The sequence below is a fragment of the Carassius gibelio genome, chromosome A3 (genome assembly GCF_023724105.1).
Source record: "Carassius gibelio isolate Cgi1373 ecotype wild population from Czech Republic chromosome A3, carGib1.2-hapl.c, whole genome shotgun sequence".
Classification (NCBI taxonomy): domain Eukaryota; kingdom Metazoa; phylum Chordata; class Actinopteri; order Cypriniformes; family Cyprinidae; genus Carassius; species Carassius gibelio.
This window is the reverse complement of record NC_068373.1, coordinates 4,164,045-4,181,172: the sequence shown is the minus strand read 5'-3', so window position 1 is coordinate 4,181,172 and position 17,128 is coordinate 4,164,045. Positions and strand designations below refer to the sequence as shown.

The 17,128-nt window shown below is 38.9% G+C and overlaps 18 pseudogenes; all 18 read right to left on the bottom strand.

Annotated features, from left to right (window-relative positions):
• Positions 1–866: 866 nt before the first annotated feature.
• On the bottom strand, positions 867–985 carry LOC127957646 (uncharacterized; annotated as a pseudogene).
• A 219-nt stretch (positions 986–1,204) lies between these two features.
• LOC127959743 (uncharacterized) lies at positions 1,205–1,323 on the bottom strand (annotated as a pseudogene).
• Positions 1,324–2,588: 1,265 nt separating this feature from the next.
• On the bottom strand, positions 2,589–2,707 carry LOC127964324 (uncharacterized; annotated as a pseudogene).
• A 372-nt stretch (positions 2,708–3,079) lies between these two features.
• Positions 3,080–3,198, bottom strand: LOC127959737 (uncharacterized; annotated as a pseudogene).
• A 2,626-nt stretch (positions 3,199–5,824) lies between these two features.
• Positions 5,825–5,943, bottom strand: LOC127957631 (uncharacterized; annotated as a pseudogene).
• Positions 5,944–6,312: 369 nt separating this feature from the next.
• Positions 6,313–6,431, bottom strand: LOC127964143 (uncharacterized; annotated as a pseudogene).
• Positions 6,432–6,787: 356 nt separating this feature from the next.
• On the bottom strand, positions 6,788–6,906 carry LOC127959734 (uncharacterized; annotated as a pseudogene).
• Positions 6,907–8,131: 1,225 nt separating this feature from the next.
• Positions 8,132–8,250, bottom strand: LOC127957626 (uncharacterized; annotated as a pseudogene).
• Positions 8,251–8,618: 368 nt separating this feature from the next.
• LOC127964136 (uncharacterized) lies at positions 8,619–8,737 on the bottom strand (annotated as a pseudogene).
• A 356-nt stretch (positions 8,738–9,093) lies between these two features.
• On the bottom strand, positions 9,094–9,212 carry LOC127959730 (uncharacterized; annotated as a pseudogene).
• A 1,226-nt stretch (positions 9,213–10,438) lies between these two features.
• LOC127957619 (uncharacterized) lies at positions 10,439–10,557 on the bottom strand (annotated as a pseudogene).
• A 371-nt stretch (positions 10,558–10,928) lies between these two features.
• Positions 10,929–11,047, bottom strand: LOC127957615 (uncharacterized; annotated as a pseudogene).
• A 1,367-nt stretch (positions 11,048–12,414) lies between these two features.
• LOC127957609 (uncharacterized) lies at positions 12,415–12,533 on the bottom strand (annotated as a pseudogene).
• Positions 12,534–12,904: 371 nt separating this feature from the next.
• On the bottom strand, positions 12,905–13,023 carry LOC127957602 (uncharacterized; annotated as a pseudogene).
• A 1,368-nt stretch (positions 13,024–14,391) lies between these two features.
• On the bottom strand, positions 14,392–14,510 carry LOC127957600 (uncharacterized; annotated as a pseudogene).
• A 219-nt stretch (positions 14,511–14,729) lies between these two features.
• Positions 14,730–14,848, bottom strand: LOC127959728 (uncharacterized; annotated as a pseudogene).
• Positions 14,849–16,114: 1,266 nt separating this feature from the next.
• Positions 16,115–16,233, bottom strand: LOC127964323 (uncharacterized; annotated as a pseudogene).
• Positions 16,234–16,603: 370 nt separating this feature from the next.
• Positions 16,604–16,722, bottom strand: LOC127959727 (uncharacterized; annotated as a pseudogene).
• Positions 16,723–17,128: the final 406 nt, after the last annotated feature.

The window sequence follows — 17,128 nt, the reverse complement described above, 5'->3', positions numbered from 1 at the left end:
CCGGCCGTCTTCCATCCAAGTACTAACCAGGCAAAACCTGCTATTATTCAGAGATCGGGCATTGACTTTTTTTTTTTTTTCAAGATTATTATATAATTTGTGAAAAATTTCCAAAAATCTTAAAGCAACTGGTATTACCAGGGTGTCTCCCATCCAATTACTAACCAGGCCCATACCTGCTAAGATTCAGATATGGGGCATTGACTCCTTTCTTTTTTTCTTGCAAGATTATTATATAATTTGTGAAAAATTTCCAAAAATCTTAAAGCAACTGGTATTACCAGGGGGTCTGCCATCCAATTACTAACCAGGCCGAAACCTGCTTAGTTTCCGAGCTCAGACATGATCTGGCATAGCCAGGGTGGAATGGCCATAAGCGAAGACTGCTGCAAAGAGAGAGCTATTTAAAGATCAGCCAATCTAATCGCCGGTACATTATACAGGACCAAACCTGCTTAGCTTCCGAGAGCAGACGAGATCAGGCATAGCCAGGTTGTTACGGTCGCAAGCGAAGGATACTGCAAAGAGAAGACTATTTAAAGATCAGCCAATCAAATCGCCCATACATTATATAAGTAGGAATGAAAATCCAAAAGCTTACAGCACCTGGTATTCCGAGGCGGTCTCCCATCCAAGCACTAACCAGGCCAATACCTGCTAAGATTAAGAGATCGGGCATTGGCTCTTTTTTTTTAAGATTATTATATAATAAGTAATACATTTCCAATAATATTAGAGCACCTGGTATTACCAGGGGGTCTCCCATCCAAACACTACACAGGTCAATGACTGCTAAGATTCAAAGAATGGGCATTCACTCTTTTTTTTTTCAAGATTATTATATAATTTGTGAAAAATTTACAAAAATCTTAAAGCAACTGGTATTACCAGGGGGTCTCCCATCCAATTACTAACCAGGCCCAAACCTGCTTAGCTTCCGAGCTCAGACATGATCTGGCATAGCCAGGGTGGTATGGCCATAAGCGAAGACTGCTGCAAAGAGAGAGCTATTTAAAGATCAGTCAATCTAATCGCCGGTACATTATATAAGTAGGAAAGAAAACCCTAAAGCTTAAAGCACCTGTTATTCCCAGGCGGTCTCCCATCCAAGCACTAACCAGGCCAATACCTGCTAAGATTAAGAGATCGGGCATTGACTTTTTTTTTTCAAGATTATTATATAATTTGTGAAAAATTTACAAAAATCTTAGAGCAACTGGTATTACCAGGGGGTCTCCCATCCAATTACTAACCAGGCCCAAACCTGCTTAGCTTCCGAGCTCAGACATGATCTGGCATAGCCAGGGTGGTATGGCCATAAGCAAAGACTGCTGCAAAGAGAGAGCTATTTAAAGATCAGCCAATCTAATCGCCGGTACATTATATAAGTAGGAAAGAAAACCCTAAAGCTTAAAGCACCTGGTATTCCCAGGCGGTCTCCCATCCAAGCACTAACCAGGCCAATACCTGCTAAGATTAAGAGATCGGGCATTGACTCTTTTTTTTTTTTTTTTTTTTTTTTTTAAAGATTATTATATAATTAGTAATGAATTTCCAATAATATTAGAGCACCTGGTTTTCCGAGGCGGTCTCCCATCCAAACACTAAACAGGTCCATAGCTGCTAAGATTCAAAGATTGGGCATTGACTCTTTTTGTTTCAAGATAATTATATAATTAGTACAAATTTCCAAAAATATTACAGCAACTGGTATTCCGAGGCGGTCTCCCATCCAAGCACTAAACAGGTCCATACCTTCTAAGATTCAAAGATTGGGCATTTACTCTTTTTTTTTTTTTTTTGCAAGATTATTATATAATTTGTGAAAAATTTCCAAAAATCTTAAAGCAACTGGTATTACCAGGGTGTCTCCCATCCAATTACTAACCAGGCCCATACCTGCTAAGATTCAGATATGGGGCATTGACTCCTTTCTTTTTTTCTTGCAAGATTATTATATAATTTGTGAAAAATTTCCAAAAATCTTAAAGCAACTGGTATTACCAGGGGGTCTGCCATCCAATTACTAACCAGGCCGAAACCTGCTTAGTTTCCGAGCTCAGACATGATCTGGCATAGCCAGGGTGGAATGGCCATAAGCGAAGACTGCTGCAAAGAGAGAGCTATTTAAAGATCAGCCAATCTAATCGCCGGTACATTATACAGGACCAAACCTGCTTAGCTTCCGAGAGCAGACGAGATCAGGCATAGCCAGGTTGTTACGGTCGCAAGCGAAGGATACTGCAAAGAGAAGACTATTTAAAGATCAGCCAATCAAATCGCCCATACATTATATAAGTAGGAATGAAAATCCAAAAGCTTACAGCACCTGGTATTCCGAGGCGGTCTCCCATCCAAGCACTAACCAGGCCAATACCTGCTAAGATTAAGAGATCGGGCATTGGCTCTTTTTTTTAAGATTATTATATAATTAGTAATAAATTTCCAATAATATTAGAGCACCTGGTATTACCAGGGGGTCTCCCATCCAAACACTACACAGGTCAATGACTGCTAAGATTCAAAGAATGGGCATTCACTCTTTTTTTTTTCAAGATTATTATATAATTTGTGAAAAATTTACAAAAATCTTAAAGCAACTGGTATTACCAGGGGGTCTCCCATCCAATTACTAACCAGGCCCAAACGTGCTTAGCTTCCAAGCTCAGACATGATCTGGCATAGCCAGGGTGGTATGGCCATAAGCGAAGACTGCTGCAAAGAGAGAGCTATTTAAAGATCAGTCAATCTAATCGCCGGTACATTATATAAGTAGGAAAGAAAACCCTAAAGCTTAAAGCACCTGGTATTCCCAGGCGGTCTCCCATCCAAGCACTAACCAGGCCAATACCTGCTAAGATTAAGAGATCGGGCATTGACTCTTTTTTTTTTTTTTCTTTTTTTTTTAAGATTATTATATAATTAGTAATAAATTTCCAATAATATTAGAGCACCTGGTATTCCGAGGCGGTCTCCCATCCAGACACTAAACAGGTCCATGACTGCTAAGATTCAAAGAATGGGCATTGACTCTTTTTTTTTTCAAGATTATTATATAATTTGTGAAAAATTTACAAAAATCTTAGAGCAACTGGTATTACCAGGGGGTCTCCCATCCAATTACTAACCAGGCCCAAACCTGCTTAGCTTCCGAGCTCAGACATGATCTGGCATAGCCAGGGTGGTATGGCCATAAGCAAAGACTGCTGCAAAGAGAGAGCTATTTAAAGATCAGCCAATCTAATCGCCGGTACATTATATAAGTAGGAAAGAAAACCCTAAAGCTTAAAGCACCTGGTATTCCCAGGCGGTCTCCCATCCAAGCACTAACCAGGCCAATACCTGCTAAGATTAAGAGATCGGGCATTGACTCTTTTTGTTTCAAGATAATTATATAATTAGTACAAATTTCCAAAAATATTACAGCAACTGGTATTCCGAGGCGGTCTCCCATCCAAGCACTAAACAGGTCCATACCTCCTAAGATTCAAAGATTGGGCATTTACTCTTTTTTTTTTTTTTGTTGCAAGATTAATATGTAATTAGTAAAAATTGCCAAAAATATTACAGCAACTGGTATTTCCCGGCCGTCTTCCATCCAAGTACTAACCAGGCAAAACCTGCTATTATTCAGAGATCGGGCATTGACTTTTTTTTTTTTTTTCAAGATTATTATATAATTTGTGAAAAATTTCCAAAAATCTTAAAGCAACTGGTATTACCAGGGTGTCTCCCATCCAATTACTAACCAGGCCCATACCTGCTAAGATTCAGATATGGGGCATTGACTCCTTTCTTTTTTTCTTGCAAGATTATTATATAATTTGTGAAAAATTTCCAAAAATCTTAAAGCAACTGGTATTACCAGGGGGTCTGCCATCCAATTACTAACCAGGCCGAAACCTGCTTAGTTTCCGAGCTCAGACATGATCTGGCATAGCCAGGGTGGAATGGCCATAAGCGAAGACTGCTGCAAAGAGAGAGCTATTTAAAGATCAGCCAATCAAATCGCCCATACATTATATAAGTAGGAATGAAAATCCAAAAGCTTACAGCACCTGGTATTCCGAGGCGGTCTCCCATCCAAGCACTAACCAGGCCAATACCTGCTAAGATTAAGAGATCGGGCATTGGCTCTTTTTTTTTTAAGATTATTATATAATTAGTAATAAATTTCCAATAATATTAGAGCACCTGGTATTACCAGGGGGTCTCCCATCCAAACACTACACAGGTCAATGACTGCTAAGATTCAAAGAATGGGCATTCACTCTTTTTTTTTTCAAGATTATTATATAATTTGTGAAAAATTTACAAAAATCTTAAATCAACTGGTATTACCAGGGGGTCTCCCATCCAATTACTAACCAGGCCCAAACGTGCTTAGCTTCCGAGCTCAGACATGATCTGGCATAGCCAGGGTGGTATGGCCATAAGCGAAGACTGCTGCAAAGAGAGAGCTATTTAAAGATCAGTCAATCTAATCGCCGGTACATTATATAAGTAGGAAAGAAAACCCTAAAGCTTAAAGCACCTGGTATTCCCAGGCGGTCTCCCATCCAAGCACTAACCAGGCCAATACCTGCTAAGATTAAGAGATCGGGCATTGACTCTTTTTTTTTTTAAGATTATTATATAATTAGTAATGAATTTCCAATAATATTAGAGCACCTGGTTTTCCGAGGCGGTCTCCCATCCAAACACTAAACAGGTCCATAGCTGCTAAGATTCAAAGATTGGGCATTGACTCTTTTTGTTTCAAGATAATTATATAATTAGTACAAATTTCCAAAAATATTACAGCAACTGGTATTCCGAGGCGGTCTCCCATCCAAGCACTAAACAGGTCCATACCTCCTAAGATTCAAAGATTGGGCATTTACTCTTTTTTTTTTTTGTTGCAAGATTATTATGTAATTAGTAAAAATTGCCAAAAATATTACAGCAACTGGTATTTCCCGGCCGTCTTCCATCCAAGTACTAACCAGGCAAAACCTGCTATTATTCAGAGATCGGGCATTGACTTTTTTTTTTTTTTCAAGATTATTATATAATTTGTGAAAAATTTCCAAAAATCTTAAAGCAACTGGTATTACCAGGGTGTCTCCCATCCAATTACTAACCAGGCCCATACCTGCTAAGATTCAGATATGGGGCATTGACTCCTTTCTTTTTTTCTTGCAAGATTATTATATAATTTGTGAAAAATTTCCAAAAATCTTAAAGCAACTGGTATTACCAGGGGGTCTGCCATCCAATTACTAACCAGGCCGAAACCTGCTTAGTTTCCGAGCTCAGACATGATCTGGCATAGCCAGGGTGGAATGGCCATAAGCGAAGACTGCTGCAAAGAGAGAGCTATTTAAAGATCAGCCAATCTAATCGCCGGTACATTATACAGGACCAAACCTGCTTAGCTTCCGAGAGCAGACGAGATCAGGCATAGCCAGGTTGTTACGGTCGCAAGCGAAGGATACTGCAAAGAGAAGACTATTTAAAGATCAGCCAATCAAATCGCCCATACATTATATAAGTAGGAATGAAAATCCAAAAGCTTACAGCACCTGGTATTCCGAGGCGGTCTCCCATCCAAGCACTAACCAGGCCAATACCTGCTAAGATTAAGAGATCGGGCATTGGCTCTTTTTTTTAAAGATTATTATATAATTAGTAATAAATTTCCAATAATATTAGAGCACCTGGTATTACCAGGGGGTCTCCCATCCAAACACTACACAGGTCAATGACTGCTAAGATTCAAAGAATGGGCATTCACTCTTTTTTTTTTCAAGATTATTATATAATTTGTGAAAAATTTACAAAAATCTTAAAGCAACTGGTATTACCAGGGGGTCTCCCATCCAATTACTAACCAGGCCCAAACCTGCTTAGCTTCCGAGCTCAGACATGATCTGGCATAGCCAGGGTGGTATGGCCATAAGCGAAGACTGCTGCAAAGAGAGAGCTATTTAAAGATCAGTCAATCTAATCGCCGGTACATTATATAAGTAGGAAAGAAAACCCTAAAGCTTAAAGCACCTGGTATTCCCAGGCGGTCTCCCATCCAAGCACTAACCAGGCCAATACCTGCTAAGATTAAGAGATCGGGCATTGACTCTTTTTTTTTTTTTTTTTTTTTTAAGATTATTATATAATTAGTAATAAATTTTCAATAATATTAGAGCACCTGGTATTCCGAGGCGGTCTCCCATCCAGACACTAAACAGGTCCATGACTGCTAAGATTCAAAGAATGGGCATTGACTCTTTTTTTTTTCAAGATTATTATATAATTTGTGAAAAATTTACAAAAATCTTAAAGCAACTGGTATTACCAGGGGGTCTCCCATCCAATTACTAACCAGGCCAAAACCTGCTTAGCTTCCGAGCTCAGACATGATCTGGCATAGACAGGGTGGTATGGCCATAAGCGAAGACTGCTGCAAAGAGAGAGCTATTTAAAGATCAGCCAATCTAATATAAGTAGGAAAGAAAACCCTAAAGCTTAAAGCACCTGGTATTCCCAGGCGGTCTCCCATCCAAGCACTAACCAGGCCAATACCTGCTAAGATTAAGAGATCGGGCATTGACTCTTTTTTTTTTTTTTTTTTTTTTTAAGATTATTATATAATTAGTAATAAATTTCCAATAATATTAGAGCACCTGGTATTCCGAGGCGGTCTCCCATCCAGACACTAAACAGGTCCATGACTGCTAAGATTCAAAGAATGGGCATTGACTCTTTTTTTTTTCAAGATTATTATATAATTTGTGAAAAATTTACAAAAATCTTAGAGCAACTGGTATTACCAGGGGGTCTCCCATCCAATTACTAACCAGGCCCAAACCTGCTTAGCTTCCGAGCTCAGACATGATCTGGCATAGCCAGGGTGGTATGGCCATAAGCAAAGACTGCTGCAAAGAGAGAGCTATTTAAAGATCAGCCAATCTAATCGCCGGTACATTATATAAGTAGGAAAGAAAACCCTAAAGCTTAAAGCACCTTGTATTCCCAGGCGGTCTCCCATCCAAGCACTAACCAGGCCAATAACTGCTAAGATTAAGAGATCGGGCATTGACTCTTTTTTTTTAAAGATTATTATATAATTAGTAATGAATTTCCAATAATATTAGAGCACTCCCATCCAAACACTAAACAGGTCCATAGCTGCTAAGATTCAAAGATTGGGCATTGACTCTTTTTGTTTCAAGATAATTATATAATTAGTACAAATTTCCAAAAATATTACAGCAACTGGTATTTCCCGGCCGTCTTCCATCCAAGTACTAACCAGGCAAAACCTGCTATTATTCAGAGATCGGGCATTGACTTTTTTTTTTTTTTTCAAGATTATTATATAATTTGTGAAAAATTTCCAAAAATCTTAAAGCAACTGGTATTACCAGAGTGTCTCCCATCCAATTACTAACCAGGCCCATACCTGCTAAGATTCAGATATGGGGCATTGACTCCTTTCTTTTTTTCTTGCAAGATTATTATATAATTTGTGAAAAATTTCCAAAAATCTTAAAGCAACTGGTATTACCAGGGGGTCTGCCATCCAATTACTAACCAGGCCGAAACCTGCTTAGTTTCCGAGCTCAGACATGATCTGGCATAGCCAGGGTGGAATGGCCATAAGCGAAGACTGCTGCAAAGAGAGAGCTATTTAAAGATCAGCCAATCTAATCGCCGGTACATTATACAGGACCAAACCTGCTTAGCTTCCGAGAGCAGACGAGATCAGGCATAGCCAGGTTGTTACGGTCGCAAGCGAAGGATACTGCAAAGAGAAGACTATTTAAAGATCAGCCAATCAAATCGCCCATACATTATATAAGTAGGAATGAAAATCCAAAAGCTTACAGCACCTGGTATTCCGAGGCGGTCTCCCATCCAAGCACTAACCAGGCCATTACCTGCTAAGATTAAGAGATCGGGCATTGGCTCTTTTTTTTTAAGATTATTATATAATTAGTAATAAATTTCCAATAATATTAGAGTACCTGGTATTACCAGGGGGTCTCCCATCCAAACACTACACAGGTCAATGACTGCTAAGATTCAAAGAATGGGCATTCACTCTTTTTTTTTTCAAGATTATTATATAATTTGTGAAAAATTTACAAAAATCTTAAAGCAACTGGTATTACCAGGGGGTCTCCCATCCAATTACTAACCAGGCCCAAACCTGCTTAGCTTCCGAGCTCAGACATGATCTGGCATAGCCAGGGTGGTATGGCCATAAGCGAAGACTGCTGCAAAGAGAGAGCTATTTAAAGATCAGTCAATCTAATCGCCGGTACATTATATAAGTAGGAAAGAAAACCCTAAAGCTTAAAGCACCTGGTATTCCCAGGCGGTCTCCCATCCAAGCACTAACCAGGCCAATACCTGCTAAGATTAAGAGATCAGGCATTGACTCTTTTTTTTTTTTTTTTTTTTTAAGATTATTATATAATTAGTAATAAATTTTCAATAATATTAGAGCACCTGGTATTCCGAGGCGGTCTCCCATCCAGACACTAAACAGGTCCATGACTGCTAAGATTCAAAGAATGGGCATTGACTCTTTTTTTTTTCAAGATTATTATATAATTTGTGAAAAATTTACAAAAATCTTAAAGCAACTGGTATTACCAGGGGGTCTCCCATCCAATTACTAACCAGGCCAAAACCTGCTTAGCTTCCGAGCTCAGACATGATCTGGCATAGACAGGGTGGTATGGCCATAAGCGAAGACTGCTGCAAAGAGAGAGCTATTTAAAGATCAGCCAATCTAATATAAGTAGGAAAGAAAACCCTAAAGCTTAAAGCACCTGGTATTCCCAGGCGGTCTCCCATCCAAGCACTAACCAGGCCAATACCTGCTAAGATTAAGAGATCGGGCATTGACTCTTTTTTTTTTTTTTTTTTTTTTTAAGATTATTATATAATTAGTAATAAATTTCCAATAATATTAGAGCACCTGGTATTCCGAGGCGGTCTCCCATCCAGACACTAAACAGGTCCATGACTGCTAAGATTCAAAGAATGGGCATTGACTCTTTTTTTTTTCAAGATTATTATATAATTTGTGAAAAATTTACAAAAATCTTAGAGCAACTGGTATTACCAGGGGGTCTCCCATCCAATTACTAACCAGGCCCAAACCTGCTTAGCTTCCGAGCTCAGACATGATCTGGCATAGCCAGGGTGGTATGGCCATAAGCAAAGACTGCTGCAAAGAGAGAGCTATTTAAAGATCAGCCAATCTAATCGCCGGTACATTATATAAGTAGGAAAGAAAACCCTAAAGCTTAAAGCACCTTGTATTCCCAGGCGGTCTCCCATCCAAGCACTAACCAGGCCAATAACTGCTAAGATTAAGAGATCGGGCATTGACTCTTTTTTTTTAAAGATTATTATATAATTAGTAATGAATTTCCAATAATATTAGAGCACTCCCATCCAAACACTAAACAGGTCCATAGCTGCTAAGATTCAAAGATTGGGCATTGACTCTTTTTGTTTCAAGATAATTATATAATTAGTACAAATTTCCAAAAATATTACAGCAACTGGTATTTCCCGGCCGTCTTCCATCCAAGTACTAACCAGGCAAAACCTGCTATTATTCAGAGATCGGGCATTGACTTTTTTTTTTTTTTTTCAAGATTATTATATAATTTGTGAAAAATTTCCAAAAATCTTAAAGCAACTGGTATTACCAGGGTGTCTCCCATCCAATTACTAACCAGGCCCATACCTGCTAAGATTCAGATATGGGGCATTGACTCCTTTCTTTTTTTCTTGCAAGATTATTATATAATTTGTGAAAAATTTCCAAAAATCTTAAAGCAACTGGTATTACCAGGGGGTCTGCCATCCAATTACTAACCAGGCCGAAACCTGCTTAGTTTCCGAGCTCAGACATGATCTGGCATAGCCAGGGTGGAATGGCCATAAGCGAAGACTGCTGCAAAGAGAGAGCTATTTAAAGATCAGCCAATCTAATCGCCGGTACATTATACAGGACCAAACCTGCTTAGCTTCCGAGAGCAGACGAGATCAGGCATAGCCAGGTTGTTACGGTCGCAAGCGAAGGATACTGCAAAGAGAAGACTATTTAAAGATCAGCCAATCAAATCGCCCATACATTATATAAGTAGGAATGAAAATCCAAAAGCTTACAGCACCTGGTATTCCGAGGCGGTCTCCCATCCAAGCACTAACCAGGCCATTACCTGCTAAGATTAAGAGATCGGGCATTGGCTCTTTTTTTTTAAGATTATTATATAATTAGTAATAAATTTCCAATAATATTAGAGTACCTGGTATTACCAGGGGGTCTCCCATCCAAACACTACACAGGTCAATGACTGCTAAGATTCAAAGAATGGGCATTCACTCTTTTTTTTTTCAAGATTATTATATAATTTGTGAAAAATTTACAAAAATCTTAAAGCAACTGGTATTACCAGGGGGTCTCCCATCCAATTACTAACCAGGCCCAAACCTGCTTAGCTTCCGAGCTCAGACATGATCTGGCATAGCCAGGGTGGTATGGCCATAAGCGAAGACTGCTGCAAAGAGAGAGCTATTTAAAGATCAGTCAATCTAATCGCCGGTACATTATATAAGTAGGAAAGAAAACCCTAAAGCTTAAAGCACCTGGTATTCCCAGGCGGTCTCCCATCCAAGCACTAACCAGGCCAATACCTGCTAAGATTAAGAGATCAGGCATTGACTCTTTTTTTTTTTTTTTTTTTTTTTTAAGATTATTATATAATTAGTAATAAATTTCCAATAATATTAGAGCACCTGGTATTCCGAGGCGGTCTCCCATCCAGACACTAAACAGGTCCATGACTGCTAAGATTCAAAGAATGGGCATTGACTCTTTTTTTTTTCAAGATTATTATATAATTTGTGAAAAATTTACAAAAATCTTAAAGCAACTGGTATTACCAGGGGGTCTCCCATCCAATTACTAACCAGGCCCAAACCTGCTTAGCTTCCGAGCTCAGACATGATCTGGCATAGCCAGGGTGGTATGGCCATAAGCGAAGACTGCTGCAAAGAGAGAGCTATTTAAAGATCAGCCAATCTAATCGCCGGTACATTATATAAGTAGGAAAGAAAACCCTAAAGCTTAAAGCACCTGGTATTCCCAGGCGGTCTCCCATCCAAGCACTAACCAGGCCAATACCTGCTAAGATTAAGAGATCGGGCATTGACTCTTTTTTTTTAAAGATTATTATATAATTAGTAATGAATTTCCAATAATATTAGAGCACTCCCATCCAAACACTAAACAGGTCCATAGCTGCTAAGATTCAAAGATTGGGCATTGACTCTTTTTGTTTCAAGATAATTATATAATTAGTACAAATTTCCAAAAATATTACAGCAACTGGTATTCCGAGGCGGTCTCCCATCCAAGCACTAAACAGGTCCATACCTCCTAAGATTCAAAGATTGGGCATTTACTCTTTTTTTTTTTTTGTTGCAAGATTATTATGTAATTAGTAAAAATTGCCAAAAATATTACAGCAACTGGTATTTCCCGGCCGTCTTCCATCCAAGTACTAACCAGGCAAAACCTGCTATTATTCAGAGATCGGGCATTGACTTTTTTTTTTTTTTCAAGATTATTATATAATTTGTGAAAAATTTCCAAAAATCTTAAAGCAACTGGTATTACCAGGGTGTCTCCCATCCAATTACTAACCAGGCCCATACCTGCTAAGATTCAGATATGGGGCATTGACTCCTTTCTTTTTTTCTTGCAAGATTATTATATAATTTGTGAAAAATTTCCAAAAATCTTAAAGCAACTGGTATTACCAGGGGGTCTGCCATCCAATTACTAACCAGGCCGAAACCTGCTTAGTTTCCGAGCTCAGACATGATCTGGCATAGCCAGGGTGGAATGGCCATAAGCGAAGACTGCTGCAAAGAGAGAGCTATTTAAAGATCAGCCAATCTAATCGCCGGTACATTATACAGGACCAAACCTGCTTAGCTTCCGAGAGCAGACGAGATCAGGCATAGCCAGGTTGTTACGGTCGCAAGCGAAGGATACTGCAAAGAGAAGACTATTTAAAGATCAGCCAATCAAATCGCCCATACATTATATAAGTAGGAATAAAAATCCAAAAGCTTACAGCACCTGGTATTCCGAGGCGGTCTCCCATCCAAGCACTAACCAGGCCAATACCTGCTAAGATTAAGAGATCGGGCATTGGCTCTTTTTTTTTAAGATTATTATATAATAAGTAATACATTTCCAATAATATTAGAGCACCTGGTATTACCAGGGGGTCTCCCATCCAAACACTACACAGGTCAATGACTGCTAAGATTCAAAGAATGGGCATTCACTCTTTTTTTTTTCAAGATTATTATATAATTTGTGAAAAATTTACAAAAATCTTAAAGCAACTGGTATTACCAGGGGGTCTCCCATCCAATTACTAACCAGGCCCAAACCTGCTTAGCTTCCGAGCTCAGACATGATCTGGCATAGCCAGGGTGGTATGGCCATAAGCGAAGACTGCTGCAAAGAGAGAGCTATTTAAAGATCAGTCAATCTAATCGCCGGTACATTATATAAGTAGGAAAGAAAACCCTAAAGCTTAAAGCACCTGGTATTCCCAGGCGGTCTCCCATCCAAGCACTAACCAGGCCAATACCTGCTAAGATTAAGAGATCAGGCATTGACTCTTTTTTTTTTTTTTTTTTTTTTTTAAGATTATTATATAATTAGTAATAAATTTCCAATAATATTAGAGCACCTGGTATTCCGAGGCGGTCTCCCATCCAGACACTAAACAGGTCCATGACTGCTAAGATTCAAAGAATGGGCATTGACTCTTTTTTTTTTCAAGATTATTATATAATTTGTGAAAAATTTACAAAAATCTTAAAGCAACTGGTATTACCAGGGGGTCTCCCATCCAATTACTAACCAGGCCCAAACCTGCTTAGCTTCCGAGCTCAGACATGATCTGGCATAGCCAGGGTGGTATGGCCATAAGCGAAGACTGCTGCAAAGAGAGAGCTATTTAAAGATCAGCCAATCTAATCGCCGGTACATTATATAAGTAGGAAAGAAAACCCTAAAGCTTAAAGCACCTGGTATTCCCAGGCGGTCTCCCATCCAAGCACTAACCAGGCCAATACCTGCTAAGATTAAGAGATCGGGCATTGACTCTTTTTTTTTAAAGATTATTATATAATTAGTAATGAATTTCCAATAATATTAGAGCACTCCCATCCAAACACTAAACAGGTCCATAGCTGCTAAGATTCAAAGATTGGGCATTGACTCTTTTTGTTTCAAGATAATTATATAATTAGTACAAATTTCCAAAAATATTACAGCAACTGGTATTCCGAGGCGGTCTCCCATCCAAGCACTAAACAGGTCCATACCTCCTAAGATTCAAAGATTGGGCATTTACTCTTTTTTTTTTTTTGTTGCAAGATTATTATGTAATTAGTAAAAATTGCCAAAAATATTACAGCAACTGGTATTTCCCGGCCGTCTTCCATCCAAGTACTAACCAGGCAAAACCTGCTATTATTCAGAGATCGGGCATTGACTTTTTTTTTTTTTTTCAAGATTATTATATAATTTGTGAAAAATTTCCAAAAATCTTAAAGCAACTGGTATTACCAGGGTGTCTCCCATCCAATTACTAACCAGGCCCATACCTGCTAAGATTCAGATATGGGGCATTGACTCCTTTCTTTTTTTCTTGCAAGATTATTATATAATTTGTGAAAAATTTCCAAAAATCTTAAAGCAACTGGTATTACCAGGGGGTCTGCCATCCAATTACTAACCAGGCCGAAACCTGCTTAGTTTCCGAGCTCAGACATGATCTGGCATAGCCAGGGTGGAATGGCCATAAGCGAAGACTGCTGCAAAGAGAGAGCTATTTAAAGATCAGCCAATCTAATCGCCGGTACATTATACAGGACCAAACCTGCTTAGCTTCCGAGAGCAGACGAGATCAGGCATAGCCAGGTTGTTACGGTCGCAAGCGAAGGATACTGCAAAGAGAAGACTATTTAAAGATCAGCCAATCAAATCGCCCATACATTATATAAGTAGGAATAAAAATCCAAAAGCTTACAGCACCTGGTATTCCGAGGCGGTCTCCCATCCAAGCACTAACCAGGCCAATACCTGCTAAGATTAAGAGATCGGGCATTGGCTCTTTTTTTTTAAGATTATTATATAATAAGTAATACATTTCCAATAATATTAGAGCACCTGGTATTACCAGGGGGTCTCCCATCCAAACACTACACAGGTCAATGACTGCTAAGATTCAAAGAATGGGCATTCACTCTTTTTTTTTTCAAGATTATTATATAATTTGTGAAAAATTTACAAAAATCTTAAAGCAACTGGTATTACCAGGGGGTCTCCCATCCAATTACTAACCAGGCCCAAACCTGCTTAGCTTCCGAGCTCAGACATGATCTGGCATAGCCAGGGTGGTATGGCCATAAGCGAAGACTGCTGCAAAGAGAGAGCTATTTAAAGATCAGTCAATCTAATCGCCGGTACATTATATAAGTAGGAAAGAAAACCCTAAAGCTTAAAGCACCTGTTATTCCCAGGCGGTCTCCCATCCAAGCACTAACCAGGCCAATACCTGCTAAGATTAAGAGATCGGGCATTGACTTTTTTTTTTCAAGATTATTATATAATTTGTGAAAAATTTACAAAAATCTTAGAGCAACTGGTATTACCAGGGGGTCTCCCATCCAATTACTAACCAGGCCCAAACCTGCTTAGCTTCCGAGCTCAGACATGATCTGGCATAGCCAGGGTGGTATGGCCATAAGCAAAGACTGCTGCAAAGAGAGAGCTATTTAAAGATCAGCCAATCTAATCGCCGGTACATTATATAAGTAGGAAAGAAAACCCTAAAGCTTAAAGCACCTGGTATTCCCAGGCGGTCTCCCATCCAAGCACTAACCAGGCCAATACCTGCTAAGATTAAGAGATCGGGCATTGACTCTTTTTTTTTTTTTTTTTTTTTTTTTTAAAGATTATTATATAATTAGTAATGAATTTCCAATAATATTAGAGCACCTGGTTTTCCGAGGCGGTCTCCCATCCAAACACTAAACAGGTCCATAGCTGCTAAGATTCAAAGATTGGGCATTGACTCTTTTTGTTTCAAGATAATTATATAATTAGTACAAATTTCCAAAAATATTACAGCAACTGGTATTCCGAGGCGGTCTCCCATCCAAGCACTAAACAGGTCCATACCTTCTAAGATTCAAAGATTGGGCATTTACTCTTTTTTTTTTTTTTTTTGCAAGATTATTATATAATTTGTGAAAAATTTCCAAAAATCTTAAAGCAACTGGTATTACCAGGGTGTCTCCCATCCAATTACTAACCAGGCCCATACCTGCTAAGATTCAGATATGGGGCATTGACTCCTTTCTTTTTTTCTTGCAAGATTATTATATAATTTGTGAAAAATTTCCAAAAATCTTAAAGCAACTGGTATTACCAGGGGGTCTGCCATCCAATTACTAACCAGGCCGAAACCTGCTTAGTTTCCGAGCTCAGACATGATCTGGCATAGCCAGGGTGGAATGGCCATAAGCGAAGACTGCTGCAAAGAGAGAGCTATTTAAAGATCAGCCAATCTAATCGCCGGTACATTATACAGGACCAAACCTGCTTAGCTTCCGAGAGCAGACGAGATCAGGCATAGCCAGGTTGTTACGGTCGCAAGCGAAGGATACTGCAAAGAGAAGACTATTTAAAGATCAGCCAATCAAATCGCCCATACATTATATAAGTAGGAATGAAAATCCAAAAGCTTACAGCACCTGGTATTCCGAGGCGGTCTCCCATCCAAGCACTAACCAGGCCAATACCTGCTAAGATTAAGAGATCGGGCATTGGCTCTTTTTTTTAAGATTATTATATAATTAGTAATAAATTTCCAATAATATTAGAGCACCTGGTATTACCAGGGGGTCTCCCATCCAAACACTACACAGGTCAATGACTGCTAAGATTCAAAGAATGGGCATTCACTCTTTTTTTTTTCAAGATTATTATATAATTTGTGAAAAATTTACAAAAATCTTAAAGCAACTGGTATTACCAGGGGGTCTCCCATCCAATTACTAACCAGGCCCAAACGTGCTTAGCTTCCAAGCTCAGACATGATCTGGCATAGCCAGGGTGGTATGGCCATAAGCGAAGACTGCTGCAAAGAGAGAGCTATTTAAAGATCAGTCAATCTAATCGCCGGTACATTATATAAGTAGGAAAGAAAACCCTAAAGCTTAAAGCACCTGGTATTCCCAGGCGGTCTCCCATCCAAGCACTAACCAGGCCAATACCTGCTAAGATTAAGAGATCGGGCATTGACTCTTTTTTTTTTTTTTTTTTTTTTTAAGATTATTATATAATTAGTAATAAATTTCCAATAATATTAGAGCACCTGGTATTCCGAGGCGGTCTCCCATCCAGACACTAAACAGGTCCATGACTGCTAAGATTCAAAGAATGGCCATTGACTCTTTTTTTTTTCAAGATTATTATATAATTTGTGAAAAATTTACAAAAATCTTAGAGCAACTGGTATTACCAGGGGGTCTCCCATCCAATTACTAACCAGGCCCAAACCTGCTTAGCTTCCGAGCTCAGACATGATCTGGCATAGCCAGGGTGGTATGGCCATAAGCAAAGACTGCTGCAAAGAGAGAGCTATTTAAAGATCAGCCAATCTAATCGCCGGTACATTATATAAGTAGGAAAGAAAACCCTAAAGCTTAAAGCACCTGGTATTCCCAGGCGGTCTCCCATCCAAGCACTAACCAGGCCAATACCTGCTAAGATTAAGAGATCGGGCATTGACTCTTTTTTTTTTTTTTTTTTTTTTTTTTTAAAGATTATTATATAATTAGTAATGAATTTCCAATAATATTAGAGCACTCCCATCCAAACACTAAACAGGTCCATAGCTGCTAAGATTCAAAGATTGGGCATTGACTCTTTTTGTTTCAAGATAATTATATAATTAGTACAAATTTCCAAAAATATTACAGCAACTGGTATTCCGAGGCGGTCTCCCATCCAAGCACTAAACAG